This window comes from Eupeodes corollae, chromosome 1, assembly GCF_945859685.1.
Source record: "Eupeodes corollae chromosome 1, idEupCoro1.1, whole genome shotgun sequence".
Taxonomy (NCBI): domain Eukaryota; kingdom Metazoa; phylum Arthropoda; class Insecta; order Diptera; family Syrphidae; genus Eupeodes; species Eupeodes corollae.
Genome location: NC_079147.1, coordinates 140,242,682 through 140,263,220, shown reverse-complemented (window position 1 = coordinate 140,263,220; position 20,539 = coordinate 140,242,682). Strand labels below are relative to the sequence as shown.

The 20,539-nt window shown below is 32.9% G+C and overlaps 1 protein-coding gene across 5 annotated transcripts in view; it reads right to left on the bottom strand.

Moving 5' to 3' along the window:
* The window catches only part of LOC129938734 (uncharacterized protein CG43427), a 145,279-nt gene that overhangs the window by 92,553 nt on the left and 32,187 nt on the right, over positions 1-20,539 (bottom strand). Inside the window, exon 2 of one of the 5 annotated variants that reach the window (XM_056046456.1) lies at positions 15,032-15,088. The exons of the other annotated variants lie outside the window; for them this stretch is intronic. The gene's annotated coding sequence lies outside the window, so the exon portion shown is untranslated. The remainder of the gene's footprint in view (positions 1-15,031; positions 15,089-20,539) is intronic. 5 annotated transcript variants of the gene reach the window in all.

The following is a 20,539-nucleotide window of genomic DNA, read 5'->3' as shown; positions in this document are numbered from 1 at the left end:
TAACGGGTCACAACTTGATGGTGTACAAAATTAAAAATAAAATCAATAGACAGAAAATTAGCATGATGCTCGAACTGAACTAAGAAGCTTATTTGATATTTTAATTTTTAAATTAAATACAAAGACAAAAGTCAAATTATTCATTCATTTTGTAAACATTTATCAGCTTTATTTTATTTTATGAGGAAAAAATTGGAGCTTTAAATTAAGCTCAGCGCATAATCTGAACTTAATTAACAAGATATTGTTTAGTTTTTTGAAATACAGGTGGTGTTGCATTTTGGTATGAAGAACAAAACGCATTGTTTAATATTTAACGGACCTTTTATTAACAACGAATATTTACAATAACTTTCATTTTGGTAAATAAATAATTTTTATTGGTTGCATTATTCCAGAGATTTCAGAATTTAGGTACATTAAACGGGTTCATCAGGAAATTGTAAGGAGGGATTCTCTATAAGCTTTTATTTGATTATGTTACAACAAAATGACAATAAGGAGACTGTTTTCTTTTCTAGGTAAATCATGTCAGTGTCGATGAACACACTCCGTTGAATTGGTACCAGTTGTCACTTGACATTGATTGTTCTCCAAGCAATTGTAGAATTGTCAGTTCTTAGAAATTTTAAATTTTGAAATCTATAATCAAATGTCAAATAAGAGGGCTGTTAGACTCCGAGCTCACTTCGACCTCAACGTAAACTGACACAGAATAAGGTATGACATCAATAACGCACTTATAATGTTCTCGTTGAAAGTGTCAATCGTCTCGGGCTTATCTGCTTAAACAAGAGATTTCTAATAACTCTACTGAAAATAGGCGAGATAATGCGCTCATCAATAGTTTCATAGGCCATTATTTTGTTGATAATTTTGCACCATTTTCAAATGTGTTCTGAGCATAAAATAAATCAAGTTACAGCTGTCAAAAAATCAACTACGAAAAAGTAAACGTAAACTGACACAGAATAAGGTTTAATAGTTTGATTTTGAAATTTCAAAAAGACATTCAGCTCTGTCAGAAATTTCGTCCGAACCTCATTGCACACAAAAATATCAATTTTTTTTTTTATTTTGAGTTTTACAAGGAAAAGGGGAAGATATTGATGATAATATATCTACAAAAACAATTTTTTTATATTTGTCGCTTTTTATCAGAATTTTATCCTTGCTGTTTGTCAACAACAACTGTCAAAACAAAATTTCAAATCGTTCATTTCCTTACAACTAATAGACGCTATGCTTAAAAACGAATAGGGGAATATTGTGCATTCACTTACTCAAAAAGTTTTCTACCAAAGAAAACGATTGAACGTCAATCACTGGTTTTCATTTAACAGAAAATTCCAAAAACCTATTTATGTTGTACTTTTTTGTGTAAAAGAAAAATAATAGTTTACATTCTCTGTTCCCATAACATTAATTATGGAAACAATTATGGAGAGCTGTTTCCTGAACATACCCATTTTTTGAACTGTCAGTTCTATATTTTAAGTGAAATCTTATTCGGGCGAAACTCCTGACACTTTTTCAAAATCCGGGGGAACATAAACATTGTATATAAAATGTGAAGCTATAACTTATTCTAATAGCGCCAATAACTGTTAGTTTCATGCCCCATGAGAGTAATTGATTATATTAATAGCAATTGCGTTTCCAGTAGCATATAGGCGACATCTTCATTCTGTTCTAAAATTCAGACAAATGACACTAAATGACCCTGCGTTGACAACTGTCCCCTCCAATTTAAACTCATTATCAGAATAACATTATTTCAATTGAATTAACAAGAATGAATTTAATAACACCGTGCATTTTTGTATCCTAATTCCGAAAGAATTATAATAATTGGTGAAGTAATATCAAAAACATTCAACCTGGGGGGTTTTAAATGTTAAGTTTAAGAAATGTTTTTAATGATATTAGTTATCTTATCTTATACAGATAAATAGACTCTGCAGTTCAATGGAGTTGTCCGATCTTAAAGTTACTGTTATTAGTAAAGTTATCCATAGTATAGTAGGATTTTACATGAATAACAAAGACAATATCCATAGTATGAATAACACCGATAAAAGTTAGACTAGTATCTTACTATGGATGGGTTTTTGACATTTATACGAGTCTCGAATGGATCTTATGTGATTTCGTTCTCAAATGTTGGTACGATTGATATTGTAATTAATGCCCATGTTCTGCGTTTCACTTATTTCGAATACATTTTGCGAAAGTGAATTCGGATGTTCCACAATTCGTTATCGTGAATTGGATTTTCGAAGTCGCAAATGGATGTTCTGTATTTCGGTTTGTTCCATTTTTTTAACGTGAATTGATCTTTGATAGCTTCCTTCTGCTAGAAATCGGATGGTTGCAGCAAGTTCTTGAATTGAAGGTATCATAAAAGGTTCTATTTCACTTAGAACATATAAAAAACCGTCTTTGCCTAATCTAAAATCACAATAAAATCTTAAAAGAGGAAATCAAGAATTAACTGTATTTATCAGAACAATTCTACATAATTTTTACACACTGTCATGTAGATCAAATAGATATGATTTGTCTCGCAAAATTCATCTTGTTTTTTTTCTTGAATTATGCTTCCTTCTTTCACTTAAAATAGCCAATAATATTGCATCCATCTTCAAAACAGCAAACATTTTACTTCAGAAACAAAATAAAAATGGATGATCCTTCAGTTCTGACAGTTCGAAGCAATTTCGAAGTTTTCAAAATCGATCGCATTGAAGAACATGCAATTTCATTTCACGTGAAATTGAAAAGTGATTCCAAATCATTTTCGAACGAAATTCGGGACATGGGCGTATATCTCGATAGCTGTGTTCGTTGAGTAGTTGTGCATTTGGAATAAAATGTGGTTTTCCATTAGGAAAAAAAAATCAATATATTTAATTTTGTTAGTGAAAATGGACTAACTGGGCACTTTCTAAAATGCAAATGGTGTTTCGATGTTTTTCAGGTGTGAAGTGCAATTGAGATAGTTTGATTCGTGTTAAGCAATGGAGAATTGATTAGTTTAGCATCATATACTAATATGCTATCTACTCCATGTCCATTTTATTGTTGGTAATTTGATTAAAACAAAACTATATTTTTTGTACACAAATATGAAAATAAACAGACCATAATGCAGGTTTTTCTTCTCAAATTTTGACTCGACTCGACCGTCGGAGATCGACGGAAATCAAGTCAAATCAAGCTCATCTAAACTCGATTCAGGTATATAAAGAATTGAGGCGAACTTCAAGCTCGCTTCAACACCATATGTTAATGTAATAGTCTACGAACAAACTCCCTCCTTTAAGCAATTGATAAATTAACCTTTTTTTATAGAATCTCAGTTTCCAGATGTTTTCTTACCATTTCTTCTTGAAAATTGTCTATTTTATTAGTTTAAGTTACTTTTTTTCGCTAAGTTAATTTCAACATTTGATTTTCACAAAACTTTCTTCTATTTGTGTTTTTTTATATTTTTATTCTGACAGATCTTCTTTCAGTAGTACCAATTTTTAAATACAAAAATCTGGCTACTGCGGATCGTTTTGTTGGCATTTTTTCACTGTACTATATATGGAATACCAAAAAAATGCACTTTTTATTAACAATTGAAATAAGGAATTTGACGTTTGCAAATTTTATATAAATATGTGTGACAAATTTATTTAAACGTCAAGTCAAAGTCATCACGAGTTGTAACTTTTAGTTAAACATTTTAATTAATCCACTTTGACTTTACTCACTGCAGTTATTAAAACTTTCAGTCTTTACAATTCTGTTGAATGGTCTAAAAAGTTGCCAGGCTTAAAAACAATTGAACATTTTTGGGGATAACGTTAAGACGGAAGTGTTTATCTTTAGAAATGCTAGGAATCAATTGATGTTGTTAAACCTTACTTTTAAGAAATTGCAAAATATAAGGTCTCTTATTACACTTCAGTTCATGTTTCGAGGTGCTAATTTTTGTACCTGAGCTGTCAAAATATTCATTATGATCATTTTTCTTTATGGTTTCAGGCACAACTTAAATGTGTACGATATTGTGTTTTTCCGACGACGCGAAGGTGTCGTCGCTCAGTACTCATGTGTGTGTACACAAGTGTAATGTCTGTGGGCCGCTTTATACTGGAGGACTGTATTGAATTGTATGCCTTCAGTACAAATATGGCACTTAATTTCTATACCTCTACTTCATACAACATACAATGGTGCGCACGTGTTTATATTTTTGTTTATGGTTTTGTTTCTTTAAATAGCACACATAAAAGAAAACCTATTTTCATCTCGTATAGATTTGAATAATAATATTTGTCATTTGGGTTTTTATTTATTTTTCGATTGGATTTAATTCCGTGTGTTGAACCATACACAATAATATTCGAGTAATATAACAAGCGGTAAAAGAAGGTGAAGCCTTTGCCCAGGTACCTAATACGCCTTTGTCCAACTTTATGGTACTATATGATTTAAGAATGAAAAAAGTAGGTTAACAATAATATAAACATAAAGAAAACAAGAATATAGTCCCAAAAACCAAGCCTTACTTGGGATAGCATTGTGTGCCAAAAGCAAACATTTTGATGATTCATTTCGGGATTATAATAAAATAAACTAAAGAAATACTTATATACTGGTAAGGCTACTCTTAACTGTAGGCATGCCATTTCGCATTTTAACTCTTTTACTCTCCTCTTCGGATTCGAAGAATCTCCTTGAACATCAACCAACATTATAATTATGATAATGCTGAGATTTCTTTGAATGTAGTTATCTTTTAAATGACAAGATCAATGCTTTTTTTTCTTTTAAAACAGTCATCTAGATGAGTATGGAGATGAGACCGGATCTGAGTCACCTCATAATCGGGAGTTTATTGTTTTCTTTGCAAAATAAAATATATAGTCATCGATATCATAAGGATTAACCTTGATTAATAAAATTATAATAAATATTTTTGTAGTGGTTTAATAAAACTGTCAAGTTTTAATAGTTGTCAAACAAAAGCTGGAAACAAGTTATTGAAAGTGGTGACGAGAATTTATTAAAAATTTGCATTTTAATAAAATGTATACTGTTAATACTGTACAAACCAAACTAAAATGTATGAAGACATTGGGCAGGTTCCGGCGACATAAGGCAAGTTTCTAGTATTTGATTGGCCAGCTGTCAAAAAATTGTTTTCCAATTAAGGAAAGTTGACTGGAAAGTTAGTAGAGAAAAGTCAAGTCAAGCCAAGTCTACTTCTGTCAAAATGACAATCATATTTTTTCATACAACTGAAAGCTAAACTTTATTGCTCTATAATCTATTAATTTTCTGCACAATTCCATTTAATATTTTGTGGAAAAGGATTCCTTGTCAAATTGGAAAAGAAATAAGTAATATTTCATTACAATATAAAATACAAATCGTGATGGACTTGCTGCTTGCGTGAGAAGTGTTTTGTTTTTGACAATAATGTTTTTTGTTAGTTTTTTATTCGATGAACTAGAGATAGAAGTTAGTGAAGTAAAGATCCAAGTTTGGAATTTTTGACACTTAAAAAACTAGCTTGGTCAAAATATACATACGTTCAAAGAATGTAGTTGACTGCAAATGAAGTATTGTCTGAACCTGCCCATTTTAAACACACTGACAGCTGTCATAAAAATTGCGAATATATTATTTATGCGAAACAAAAATTGGAAATTTGTGCTTTCTCATTTTTGTCTGTTTTTCATCATTTGCTTAGGGAAAAATAATCAATAATGTAAATCAAAAATTCATAAGGAACAATAAATTTACGTAGGTATGAATGTAGTTAGTGTTTGCACCACGAAATGAGACTAACTTCAGTCGTTTTCGAAATCGAAATATCATTTTTTATAGGCGTTGTTTTCCTTGTAACAAATTTATGTTTGATAAACTTTTTGAATTTTCTTGCAAACGCATTGGTCGTCAACTCATTTCTTTACCACAATCCTAGTTCCACCATAAATGTTGTTGTCGAACATGTAAACTAAGTTTGGAAAAACAGTGCTTGTCAAACAAAATATGTTTGTGTTAACTAATGCACGAATAAAAAAGATGGCCTCATAAATCTACGTCCAAAGCATCACTAAAGAAGATCTACTTAAGTGCCGAAAAGCTTAATGCTTTGATTTTTTCTTAAATGTTTGTTGACATATGTCAAAACTCACAATGTTGAAGCTGAAGCTTGTGGTACTGTCAAGTCAACGAAAACAACACACAGCTCTACAATGTGAAGTTGGGCCCGAAGCGCAAGTTGGGTGAAAGTTTACTTTTGACTACATACTGCGCAGATTGCCGCGCTTAAAATGCTTTTTAAAATTTCAAGCCATTACGTTAAGGCTAAAACGATAAAGAATCCCGTTTTTATCAATAGATTCCAACCGATTACAGAATTTGATGAGTAGTCTGAGGAGGGAGCGGAATTCATTTTGACATTTCTATCATATTAAAAATGTCAAAAACTCGCAGATCCATTCGCAACTGATACTTAAGATTTTGCTATCAGCATAATTATAACAATAAATTTGTAACAATGTAGATAGAAAATATGTTTTTAGTTGTTAAATAAACAAATATAACATGTACTACATACTATAAAGAACATAAGCGGATAATCTTTCGAGAGACATTTTGTTAAACATGTTTTTGGGCATTTATGTATTTGTGTAAAAAAATATCCGACTTTGTAAAATATTGTCATTTTAACAATTTTCCAATACAAAATTATTTACATATTTACGTTTTTTTTTTTACTTCAATCTATTCCTGGAAAATTTTATCATTTACGTCATTATAATATAATTTCTTGTCGGGCTCAAATATGTGCTCCAACCAAGAAACTTGTATATGGAAAATGCAAACAAATAAACAAAAGAAAATATAATCAAAGTGCAGTAGAAATTCATTTTTGATGGTTTATTTGGATGTATACTGTACCGTACAGTATAATAAGCCCCCACATACAATACATACAAAGGCCAGATACTTTCATATTTATTCGCCCACCCGCCAACAGGAGAATGCTATATTCTTTCACGGGCAACGAATATACATTTCGAAGAATGCCTGCCGTCATCGCGCGACCGGTATATACCGCTACCGAGCCGTGTTATTTTCAAGGGTAGTTTTTAAGCGTTTTCTTTTCTTAATTCAATAACAACGTTATTATCTTTTGTTCAAAGAAAAATAATTTGTAATTTAAAAGAAAAGAAAAATAAAACAAGTGGCGCCATTGAAAGTGTTTTCATTGCATTCTGTTAATACGATGGCGGTGGGGTATATAATTTAGTTTGTATTTTTTCTATCATCATTTTTTATTAATTTTGTATTTTTTTTAGATGTTCAATAATCTAAGCTTCAATTGTAAGGTGGCTTTAGTTTCGAGTTAGAAAATGCAAAGCAATAATGGACGAATACTAATTTGACGTTTAATGCACTCTTAAGTTATCTGTCATTCTATCAGGATTGGATTGCAAAAACTGTGTGAGTTTGTATAAATGACGTTTCACTTATTTCTGACTTGTCAACTATCTAACTGTTTTTAGATATATATAACTTTCTAAACAATTGAACTCTATCAAAACCGGAGACTGCCTGCACTGTTTTATATTTTTAAACTGTCTGAAATATACCAGTATTTTAACTGACAAGTAATAATAAGGGTGTATAGTCCCTTCTAGGTGCTGGCTGCATTCATAGTTATTGTTCTTTCCAATTCAAATCCTTTCTATAGCTGGAATGTCAAAAAAAGTTCCAACATCCAAGATTTTCTTTTATATGATGGTACCTGACAGAACAGATATTCAACATATTGTTGAATTTGATCAAAATTGAAAATTTTTTTAAAAATATTAAATTACTGAACGCAGCCAACAACTGAAGTGCATATGGGCTGGGGTGGCTATAAGGGCCTTTAGGTTATGTTGGCATCGAATTATTTCGATCGAATTCCACTTTTACCTCGTGGTGAATTGTGAAAGAAAACATCAACGCTTGTATTGTTATAATATCTTAAAAAATAGTTCCGTTTTTCGACCCTTCACCTTAATACCAACAATTTAAAAGAAATTTGCATATAATTTGGCTTTCACATTGTCGATCTGATATACGAATAATTACTAAGTAATTGTCCACTCGATCGTACACAAAAGATTAACAGATTATGTTTTTACTTTATGTTGAAGCATTAACAAAAAGTTAAAAATTTCATTTTGGTTTTCAATTAGCTCATGAGAAATTTAAAGACCAAGCGTTTCATTATTTATAAAATCAAAAAATGTTTAGATTATCAGTTTTTAATCACATTAACTATTTAATCATTCCTTACAATTCATTTAAACAAAAAAATATATGCTGAAATGACTTTTCTTATTACGTATTCCTAGTTTGACAGTAAATCTCACAGTTTTGTCACGCATCAATGCAGCAATGTATACTTTAAGAATGTAGTATGCCACAAAAATTACAAAAAAAAAATAATAATTTAAAGAAAAAAAAAATAAAACAATAGCAAGAAAGTAAAATGAAAATTGTTCACGAAAAAATAAAGTAACGCGCGAATGCACTTTCTCTAGATTTGACATTGTGTCGGTTAGACGTTTTTGTGATTACTCCTCCGCCTTCCTCTGATAGATTATAATATCTGTCTAGTACGGTATTGTGCTTTTTACAACACTGCATTCCAATTACTTAGGCTCAGTTGATCATTTTTGTTTAATTTTTGCCACAATTTATTTTATAAAGCTTTGACATCTAAAAAAACTAAAAACTAACAACTAACAGATTGGTATTATTAAAAATGAAGTATTACATAAGAGATAGATGTACGTTCATGAATTGACTTTTAAAATTTGACAGTTTGGACGCACAACAATCAAGAAAATGAACGCTAAAATTGAATTTGTCAACGTATTCATTAGGAGAAACGGATTCAAGCGTACAAATACAAGCTGTTTAATATTCGACCTCTACAAAAATGTCTAACCCAGACTTGTCGTAGTGTAAGTCATCTAGCGAGGATCCAAGAAACTTGCAAATTTGGAGATAGCATATCCTGCAATAAAAGATTTGTATTGTCAACTTGCAACTAATTTGACGTTAATTTTGTAAAATGAATAGAGTTATTAGACGCTTGCTTATTTGTAGTTTTGAGTAAAAGAGGAAAAGAAAGGGATCAAAGTGGTTAACTCGTGGGACCTCGGGGCGAGATAGCCATGCCATGAAACCTTTCGCGCATATTATTCACCCTTATTGCGGTAGTCATTGAACGACATATCAAAACACGACAAAAGAATTTGAAATTACGTATGGCGTTTAATGTCAATTGGCGTTTTTGTTTATGTGGAATGCATTCATTTAGTGACTTTTGTCTTAATGCAGTTATTTTTCGAATTATGTAAGTCGTTTTGAAAACAATAACGTCTCTTAAAAAGCCAAATTTCGAAGTTCACAAAACAGGTTTTCTTCTTTTGTTTTTTATAATTGTTATACAAAGTTTTTTTAGGGTAAAAGTTACGAGTCAAAAACAAATGAAACGCCTTGTTAAGCTGATGGAGGCAAATGAAAACCTCGTACAAAATTTTAAAAGAGGTGCAATCGCAAATCAAGAAACAAAGTTGGGGTGGGAGTCCTTGGCAAAGGAGCTAAATTGCATTGGACCACCCACACGAAATGGAAAGGAATGGCAGACAGTAAGAAATTGTTAAACTTTTGATTAAAGAATTAAAATGATTTTAGGTTTGGTTTAACGCCAAATTCAAAGTCAAACCCAATAATACCAGGAATTTCAGCGTTCTGTAAGAAGTGTAATTTAGCTTCAATTTTTTCTGCCTCGGAGAGTTCCATCTTTATCCATAATGGACACAGATATTCCTCAAGAAAATTTATCGCTTCCTTAAGAATGATGCTAAATGTAGGCTGTGCTAGTCCCAAATTAAAATCATTCCCAACGCCTTTTTGGTAACCTCCCTCAGCAAGAAACCCTAAGGTTCCCGCTAATTTTAAAATATTCGGTACTGAGACAGAACGCCTCTCAGGAAAACTTCTTTCCATCAAGTTTAAAATATATAGAAAAGCTTCTTTATAGAGTCGGAAATACATTTTAAACCTGGAAAATATTTTAAATATTAAAGTTCCAGTAAAAATTTTGTGAGCATAACTACGAGGCAAATCCATTGGGTTAGCTGTGGATCGAATTCATCGCCTCTGCAAAACTAAATCTTTCTTTCTTCGTTTTTCCTCTTGCTGCTCGACGTCCTCACTGCTGCTCCATGAAAAATAGCTTAATTAAAAAGTCTGTGTCAAAATGTCAGCTGGATCGCATTTGGAACGACAAGGACTCTGGCGTTTAAGCTACGCAATACGGATTTAAAAACTATACACGGCTACAAAAACGACAATTGGCGTTTTAGTAAAACGACTATCGCAATAAGGGTGATTGATTATGCCTTGAGCTGTGTGGGACGTAGCGCGATCTTCTTAATGCCTTCGGTGCCCATACCATCCATTTCAAGCCACAAGAAGTTGGTGTTCGTCGACAGATAGCGATCGCCGTTGACAGTTATGGGATGGCAAGCATCATTTTCGAAACCACTCCAGCCCAAAATCCACACCAAACAGTAGCTCTATTTGGAGGCTTTGGCACCTCGTGAATCTCGCGTTGATTGGTGTCCTCGCAAATCCGTCAATTTTTCTTATTCAAGTACCCATTCATCCAAATTCTAATAATGGGCTCCATCAAAGATAAACTTCCAATTACTCGCATCGTTGAAACTAAAGCACTTATAAAATTTTATCATTTGCATTTGTTGCTCGACGCTGTAACTTGCAATAATGTTTTGTATGAAGTGAATCATTGAAAGAAAATATTTTGACAGAAAGTAACAATATGGCCGCCACGAGCTGTCAAAATCAGTCCGTCTCTATTAGAAGAAAACGCGAGAAAAACAAGAAAATGTTCTTTTTTAAATAATATTGATATTCTACAAACAGCTTATATAAATCCACCATAGTGTATTTTATCTATAACTCGAAAAAGAAATTTTCGACTGTTAAAAATTTGTTTTTCTTTTGTTTCTTCTCTTTTTATTTTCTCAATTGCCACTAATTGTTGTTGTTTTATTAATACAGCTAGATACTAACTGCATAGGGTAGGTATAGGAGGAACTTTTCAATAGTCAGCATATACCATGTATTTCCCATTTTTTAAGCTCTTCCATACGAGTATATTAAAAGAGGTACGGTGTAACTTTGTTCATTAACAATACCGCGTAATCAGGGTGTAACAATTACGTGTTCTGAATGGCATGGCACTGGGCCTGGCTGCTCTTAGAGCTGGCTTCAACTATACAAGCCACCACTGTTTCATGCCGTTTTGCTTTGGTTGAATTCTCGAATTGTATTTAATTCTTTATAAAAATAAAAATTTTCCAACATAAAACAAAACAAATACAAAAAAAAAGTGACGTTTGGTTCAACAATTTGAGTTTCTAAATTAGGCTTTTAATAATGTGAATGTGGACATTTTTCTTGTATTTTGTATTTTGATGCAGGGACGATAAGAGAGGGGAAAGAATTTAAATAGCAACAAAATGAAAAGTTGTGTAATTGAGTATCACACCATCAGTCACTCCTCATATTATTGTTTTTGGATGAATGGTTAATGTTTACTGTTGTATAAATCCACAGTGGCGAATTCCTTCTGTCAGTTAAATATTTTATAGCTTTAATGACCTCATTGGTTTTTTTTTGTGTAGTTAAATGAGTTTAAAATTTTATTGTAGGCAAGGAATTTTAATATATGATAGTTTGAAGTAACCGCGTGCATTTAAAGTACATTATTTGCGAGTAAAATTATCTGTTGATGTTTAATTTTTAATTTAAATAGTTTTTGGAATAAAGCGCCATCTGGGAAAATCAGATGATGTAGAAGATTGTGTTTGACATTTAATACAATTTCGTATGAAATTCAGACAATTACAATTACTTTATCGCAGAATAATACATAAATTAATTGGCGCAACAGCTCGTAGGAAACCAGATCCTAGTGACTTACAACTCTCCACCATTTGTTTGTGCGAGAAATGTCAGGGGTAGAGGGGACCTACAATTTGCATGCCGAATCTGAACGACTAATTTAAAAACCATTTTTTATGATAAGAATTACTTTTGGAGGATTTGTTAATTCCTCGCAAGAGGCAGTACCTAGAAAAAAAAACTTTTAGGTGGTACAGACAAGGATTAAACCCAAGACCTCTAGTTTAATTAGAAACTACCTTTCAAAGTGTTCAATTCAATTTGTATTAGATGGTTTCAAATCATAAAATAAATGCTGCTGTCTCCAAGATCCATTTAGTCTCCAACTCTCTTCCCTATATTCACAATCGATCTATTGTCTGTCACTTCTAATGCACTAAACTGTTTCGTTGATGACAGTACCATCAGCTTGTCAGCTTTTGATCTGACCAATACAAAATTCATTCTCAACAGTGATATACAGTGATGCACAAGAATTTAGGACACTTCTTTCATGAAATGAAAAATCTTCTATTTAAAAATTTGTGTTGCACTGAAAGCTGCAAGTTGTTTTTATTTATATGCAATATGGTGATATTAATGTTTTACCGAAAAGAACATTGTTATACCTATAAAAAAGGAATTTAAAAAAATTGTAAAAACAGCTTCTTTTACCTGGACGTGAAATTAAATGTTGCTTAGAACAAAACTTATACAAGTAAAATAACGATGTTTCTTATCTTCTTCAAGTGTGCTAAATTTGTATCCACAACTTTTTTTTATCACTTTACTAAGCTTTAAAGATGACTTATCTAATTTTGAATGATTTTAACATCTTACTACTTGCTAAAGTTAAAATCACGGAATGTCTATTTTGACTTTCAGAAATTTGTAAAACCATATGAAAACTCTACGATTATTCTTATCAGAGTAGTGGATGGAATGTTCCAGTCAACAGTTGGGATTTTTAATTAACAGGTCCGTTTAAGCGTATTTGCTTTGTCTATTTTCACGAACTGTCACTTTTAAGACATGTTTGGATGCTTATTTTTAATAAAAGGCAATTTGCAATTAGTTAGCAAAACGAAAAGAAAGTTTAAAATGTTGGTATGCCTTAGTAAATTGCTAACATTCCCAATCTACAAAAAGGGTTCCAAATCCGATCCAAACAACTATAGCTGTAGGGGAATATCATTTTTAAACGTATCGTAAAAAATTTGTACTACTATTTTACAACGGCGGCGCCTTACATCTTGGATCAACCATAACAATATGCTTAAAGAGTACCAAGCGGGATTTAGAGCGGGATACTCAACTGTCGACCACATTTTTGTACTTCGGAATGTAGCTAAATGTTTTGCAGCACAGGGAAAGAAATTATACGCGTTCTTTGTGGATTTCAAGGCTGCATTCGACACAGTCGATAGAAGATCGTTGATGTACAAATTGTACTGCAAAGGAGTGTCTCACAAATTTGGAAGAGTCATAAAAAATCTGCTGGAAGATACATGAGCTGCTGTCTGGGATGGTGAAGTATTATCAGAATGGTTTGAAACGAAAATTGGAGTGAGGCAAAGTTGTACTCTTAGCCCTTTGCTGTTTGCGCTATTTATCGACGATGTTATGGACATCCTGCCTGGTGGAATTGAAGTCAGCAATACTACTATCAAAGCACTTCTGTTTGCAGTTGATATAGTGTTTCTAGCTCATTCACCGGAAACGCTACAACTGATGATCAACCGATTATGCGAATACTGTGCCAAATGAAACCTAGTGGTCAAAGAGAAGTCGAGTAGAGGGAGAGGCAGACTACAAACAAATGAAAAGTGGCACTACAATAACGAAAGACTTGAAGATGTCAGCGAATACAAGTACCTTGGAGTGATCTTCACCTGCAGTTTAAAAATGGAAAAGCACTTGAAAGATAAGCTTGCAAAGGCAAAACTGCAATAAACTCAACTTGCAAGATGTGTTTCTCCAACAAATATCTAAACCATAGCACGAAACTTAAAGTTTTTGAATCTGTTGCAGAATCAATCATGGTTTACGCTGCTCAAGTATGGGGAAGTCAGCAAAATGATGAAGTTGAAAAACTTTTACGTGTCTACTTAAAACGCATGTTCAGACTACCATCGAACACACCAAACTATGCGTTGAACCTGGAAACTGGGTTATCACAGTTATACATAAAAGCACTAAAATAACGGTCTGATTACATTATAAAGGTTTTAAACATGGATGAAGGTCGACTTCCGAAGAAGATCATAATGATAACAGTGAGCGGAAAAGTTGGATGGTATGATGAGTGGCTGGATCGTGCACGTTTGTGAAATTTCGATCTAAGCCAAGGCCAAGAGCCTCCCAATAACTTGAAACAAAGACTCTACGAGACCATTTCCATCACAGATATAAACTGCAGGAATGAGTATGAAAGTGAAGCAAGAGGATCCCTTTACAGATCGGTGTACAGTACCCTCAACTATAACCTTCAACATGCAAACTACTTCAGAGACGAACTAAGCGTAGAATCCATCTCAATGATGCTAAGGGCGAGGGTAGGACTTCAATATTGTGCAATATATGTAACACAGCAGAAAGAGAAGACAAAGATATACGACTCTTCCTGAAACAAGGTGACATTTCGGCAAAGATAAGCTTTAGACGGAACATGTTGGGAATATATTGAACGAATTGTCAGAAAAGCTATTACTTTTTTGTAAAACATCTCTAAGTTATAGAGACTGATTATTAAATGCTAGCGTCTACTCTTTCAAGTAAATCATTAGTGATTCATTTTATTTTTCTTTAAAAATATTTTTTATTCAAATTTAAAAATTGTTTGTTAATTTCATAAACAGTATACCAATCGGCAGATAGCAAAGCCACGCCATAAAGATTTTGTAAATGTTAATTGTTATATTCTTATGTTGTTATTAAATAAATTAATTTTAATCTTAATCTTAAATCTAATTTTAAAACTGAAAATTACCTTCTTTGAGTATTTTTATTAAATGTTATAATTTAGTTTTGGTTTGTAAGTCCTTACCTGAAAAGAAAAGAGAAAAATCCATATAATTGTCAATGTTTAAATATAAATTCGAATAAAATTATTAAAATGTCAAGTAGATTTGTTGATCCTTAAATTACTGTGAAGATTTATGCAAGTACAATAAATTCGAATAGACCAGCAGCGGCTTAAGAAAGCCTTACAAGAAAGAGACTCAAGGGGTAAAATCATATATCTATATATATAAAAATCAATGACACTTTTCGTTGTAATGTTATAACTCAACAATGCCTTTACCGATTTTGCTAATTTTGGTCTTGAATTATTCTTGGAAGTCCAGAGAAGGTTGGTATGTAGAGAAAATTTTGAAAAGGTGTAAAATCATCATCTTTCTATACTCCCACATACAAACTATTTGTACTAATACTTAAAGAATTCCCGATTTGTTGAATAACTTGGAAATGTACAACGAAGCTGTAATAATAATTGAAGACATACTTGATTTTTTTTTATCGTGAGCAATGTGAGCAGGAGTTCAATAATTCTAATGATTTACGTTTATTTCTACAATCGAATATAACCAAATTGAATATTGAACAAAAACATGTGTATGACACAATCATGCAAGCCGTTTACAATAATACAGGTGGATTATATTTCTTGGATGCACCTAGTGGTACAGGAAAAACCTTCGTTGTATCGTTGATTTTAGCGACTATTCGATCGGAACAGAAAATTGAATTGGCACTTGCATCTTCGGGAATTGCTGCTACATTATTAGAAGTTGGTCTAACGCACACTCTGCATTCAAATTGCCTTTGAATGTACATGTGATTGAAACTCTAACTTGCAATATTTCGAAAAATTCTGCTATGACAAAAGTTCTGCGATTAACGTTAATTATTTTATGGGATGAGTGCACAATCTGGAATAAAAAATCAATAGAAGCATTGAATCGAACAATGCAAGATTTACGCGGTAATCAACATTTGTTTTGGTAGTGCACTGATATTGCTGTCAGGGGACTTTCGTCAAACATTACATGTCATTCCTCGATCAACTCTTACTGATGAAATAAACGACTGTTTGATGTCATCAGTTCTTTGGCGATATGTACTAAAATTGACACTGAACATTAATATGCGTATTCACCTACATAATGATGCAACTGTCCATGAGTTATCAAAACAGTTGTTAGAACCAACGGATTGATCGCTTTACCGAACAATTTGTGTACAATTGATCAATCTATAGATAAGTTGATTGAAGGTGTTTTTCCGAATATTCTTCAGAATAAGAGAAATCATGATTGGTTGAGAGAACGCACCATTTTAGCACTGAAAAACATTCATACCAATGCCATTCATTTTCAAATTCAGGCGAAACTGCCAGGTGTAGTCACGACAAATAAAGCAATTGACAGTGTTATGAATTAGGATGAGGCAATGACTTTTCCAATTGAATTTTTAATTTCATTCGAACCGGCTGATATACCACCGCATTGCTTGAATCTGAAAATTGGTTCTTTGATTATATTATTGCGAAACATTAATCCACCAAAACTTTGTAATGGCACCAGAATGGCAGTGAAAAAGTTATTGCCAAATTTGATTGAAGCTACAATCTAAACTGGTAAATCAAAAGGAGAAGTGTGTTTGATACCGATTATCCCTATGATTCCAAATGATATGCTATTTGAATTCAAAAGATTACAATATCCTGTGCGTTTATCATTTGCGATGTTCATAAATAAGGCCTAAGGGCAAACACATCACGTTTGTCTTTAATGTCAATTTGGAGGAATCATGTTTTTCATATGGCCAACTTTATTTCGCCTGTTCCAGAGTCGGTACACCTAACTGTTTGTTTATTAATGCTTAAAATGGAAAAACTGAAAATATTGTTTGTCCAACTGTTTTAGACTAACCCATACAGACCCACAATAGTAAGAGTACCCAATTCTTTTTTATTTTTTAGTTTTTACTCTTTGCTGATAAATATAATATAAACAATATATCATTTGGGTCATTTGGACTTTTAAATAGCTAGCAATTTAAAATATTTCCTTGTTTGAATAAATGAACTTAATGATCATTTTTTTATTACTATGCCTTATACGTAGCGAAGTACGTACCGAGCCGCTAGTGAGATTACATATATAAGATTGTTATTTTTTTAATTCGTTTTTATTAGTTCAATCTAACCTATCTTAAAGCTAGACAAAAATTCATAAAACTAGCCTGAATAACCATAACTTACAACTAACTTACTGGTCCCATACCGACACTCTAAGTTAAACTATAACACTTAATACTAATGCCTTTCGGCCCTAAGATCTATTTTACTTCAATTAAAATGTATTTATTTTTGTTTTTATTAGAAAATTTGTGAAAAAAAAACTAATAGCAATATCCTTTTTATTTTTACTTAAAACTACTTAAAAAAAGTTCCTTAATATAAAACTGAAAGCTAACTTAAACTACCTATTCTACAAATAAATTACTAAAAACTAGAACAACTACCGCAGCAAATCTAACTATCTAAAATTTTTGTTTTTCATATTTTTTGTATTCCATTTTTTTTTATTCCATTTTTTTATTTTTTTTTTGTTTTTTTTGTTTTGTATTTCTTTTTGTGTCACCATGCCTATTCTATTAAGAACTAAGCTCTAAAACTATAAAACAATTATGTAGTGCCGATTGAAGCCACCAAAACTGGTTCTCCTGCTTCATCCTATCAGTTTGGTCCCGTTCGGACACAGCCCAACTGAACCGAAGGAGCTCTGCTCCGCCCTGTGCCATGACGTCCCGATTGTACAGGAGTCGCCTATCCACGGTTCGTCGTCTGACGTGGTAGATTAGCAGAAATGTCAATTTATCCTGTATCAGACCGCATTTGTCTAAAAAGAGGAATGCCTCTGGTGGAATGAAACTCTTCGTTCGGATAGAACGCCCCGAAAATTAAATTGTTGGTCGAAGACATATGCACATAGCTCTTGCAATGTGACCTCGAACGAGTTTTATCACGAAATTGTCAATTCTGTTGATTCGAGCCCCGTTGTATAGGACCTCGTTGGAATAGTAATGCATGTAGGAAGATTCGGCTATTCGATATAAGCCGGTACAGCGTCGTTAACACTGCAGCTCGAACACCCAACTCTCCATCTGGGAAGGAGCAACGTTGAACCACACAGGACAACTATAAACGATCATTGGCCGTATGAAGGCCATGTAGCAAATTACCTTCACTCTGGGGTCAAGCCGACTGCTGAAAAACAGTCGTTTAGTGAGAGCGAAGGCTCCTCTGGCCCTGGTCAGAGCAGCATTTATATGTCTGTCGAAATATAAATACTGATCTAACCAGGTACCAAAGTACTTCACTACACTGTTGCTCGCTAATGGCTGCCCGTGAAGATCAACAATGACCATCTTACGCCAATTCTTGCACGTATCCCTCGTGGCCCTAGCCAAAGGAGTCCGGAATTGTCTCCGTTTTCTGGAAATTTATTTTCAGTTTCCAGTCATCGCAATATCGCTGAATTTTGTCGAAATCACGCTGCAAGAGAAAATTTTAATAACCTCAACCTTTCGGGCCGTCAATAAGATCGACTATAAGATTGTGCCTTGAGCTGAGTGGCACGTTAAAATTCAGTTCACGAAAAGTTGGTGATCATCGACTTATAGCGATCGCCGTTAAAGTTGATGGCCTAACTATATAGTGTCATTTTCGAAGAAGTACAGACCGATGACCCAAAATCGAATCAAAAGAGTAACTTCATTTGAATGCATTGGCACCTCGTGAATCTTGCGTTGATTGGTGTCGTCCTAAATCTTGCAATTCTTTCCAAAAATATTCTTCATTGTTAAAGATACTTCCAACTGCTTCAAATCCAATCAGCAAAGACACGACGCTGCTTATGGCCGTTTGTTTTCAGCTAATACGTTGTTGCATGACCAAATCACGACGCAAAGTTCGCAATATCATACTTTCATAAATATCGGCAAAAGTTTTGGCAGCTTGTGCGTTTTGTTGAATGACTGTTCGTAGAATATACAGTTATGGACATTAAAATAGAAAAACAAAAACAAGCAATTTTCATAATTCTAACTGTTATTCTTATTATAAACTCAGTAACACTAATTTATTTTAAATTATGGGATCCTTATTTTTTGTTACTCTTTCTTTGTTATTGTAAATGACAGTGTATTGAGAAAACAAATATTTTGCCTGGTCATTAAAATAAAAACAGTGCAATAATCAAGACGTATTTATTTTAAAGCTCAAACAAAATTCAATAATATTTTAAAAATCTTAAATTAACCAAGTATGTACCATCTGGATTTATTTTGTATATAAAAGTTATATAAAGTTTAGAGATTATGCGGCGTGGAAGGCACTGCAGCAAAGAAGAAAAAAGTGCAATTTTAATTTTACGTAAAGAAGATTTTCGTTAAAAAAATAACTGAGAAAGTTGGTAGATCTTTCAAGCTAGTTGTAAACGCAATTAAGGGAAAACAAACAATTGGGCCAGCCAAGAAACACGACCATCAAAGAATATAGAGATATCATTCGTGTATCTAAAAAAGATCTTTTTAAGTCTTCAAAAGACATTAGAGCTGAGTTACGGCTTGGAGTTTCTTCCAGAACAGTTCGCAGGAGACTTGCCGAAAAGAATTTGCACGGCGAATCATAAGGAGAGTGCCCCTTTTAAGAAAAAAAAATATAGAATCTCGCTTAAAATTTGCAAAGGAATCTTAGTTGGACCGGACCCGGAAAGATTTAAAAAATGGAGAAATGTTTTGTGGACTGACGAAACGAAGATCAGCTTGTTCGGAAGTGATGGCAGCCAAGTTGTTTGAAGACCAAAAAGTTGTGAACTTAATTCTAAATATACCATCAAGGCTGTAAAGCATGAAGGTAGAAGTATTATACTTTGGGGATGTTTCTCCTGGTATAGCGTTAGACCTATTCATCTTATTGAAGACAAAATGGATCAAGTAGCGTATGCTTATATTATGAAGAACACGATGCTGCCATATGCGGAATAGGATATGCCTTTGAAATGGATCCTACAGCTGGATAATGATCCGAAGCACTCGTCAAAACTCGCAAACAAATATGTTAATGACGAAAAAATTAAAGTTAGTTAAGATTGGCCATCCCAATTAAATTTAAATCCCATAGAACACTTGTGGTGGGATTTAAAAAAGACGGTTCGGAGGCCCTCCACTAAAAATAAAACGGAATTGTGGCGGGTTATAAAACAAGAATGGGCAACAATTTCCGTTGAGAGATGCAGTCACTTAGTTGACTCCATGACCAATAGGTGTCAAGCTGTAACAAAGACTTACTCGTTGTAGGGTGGGGGGGGGGGGTTCAGAAAAATACTAAAAAAAAATTGTATGATTTATTAAATGTTGTAGTTGTTTTAATGTTTAATTTTTGTATCTATTTTAATGACCAGGAAATATGTTAATTTTTTGTTTAAAT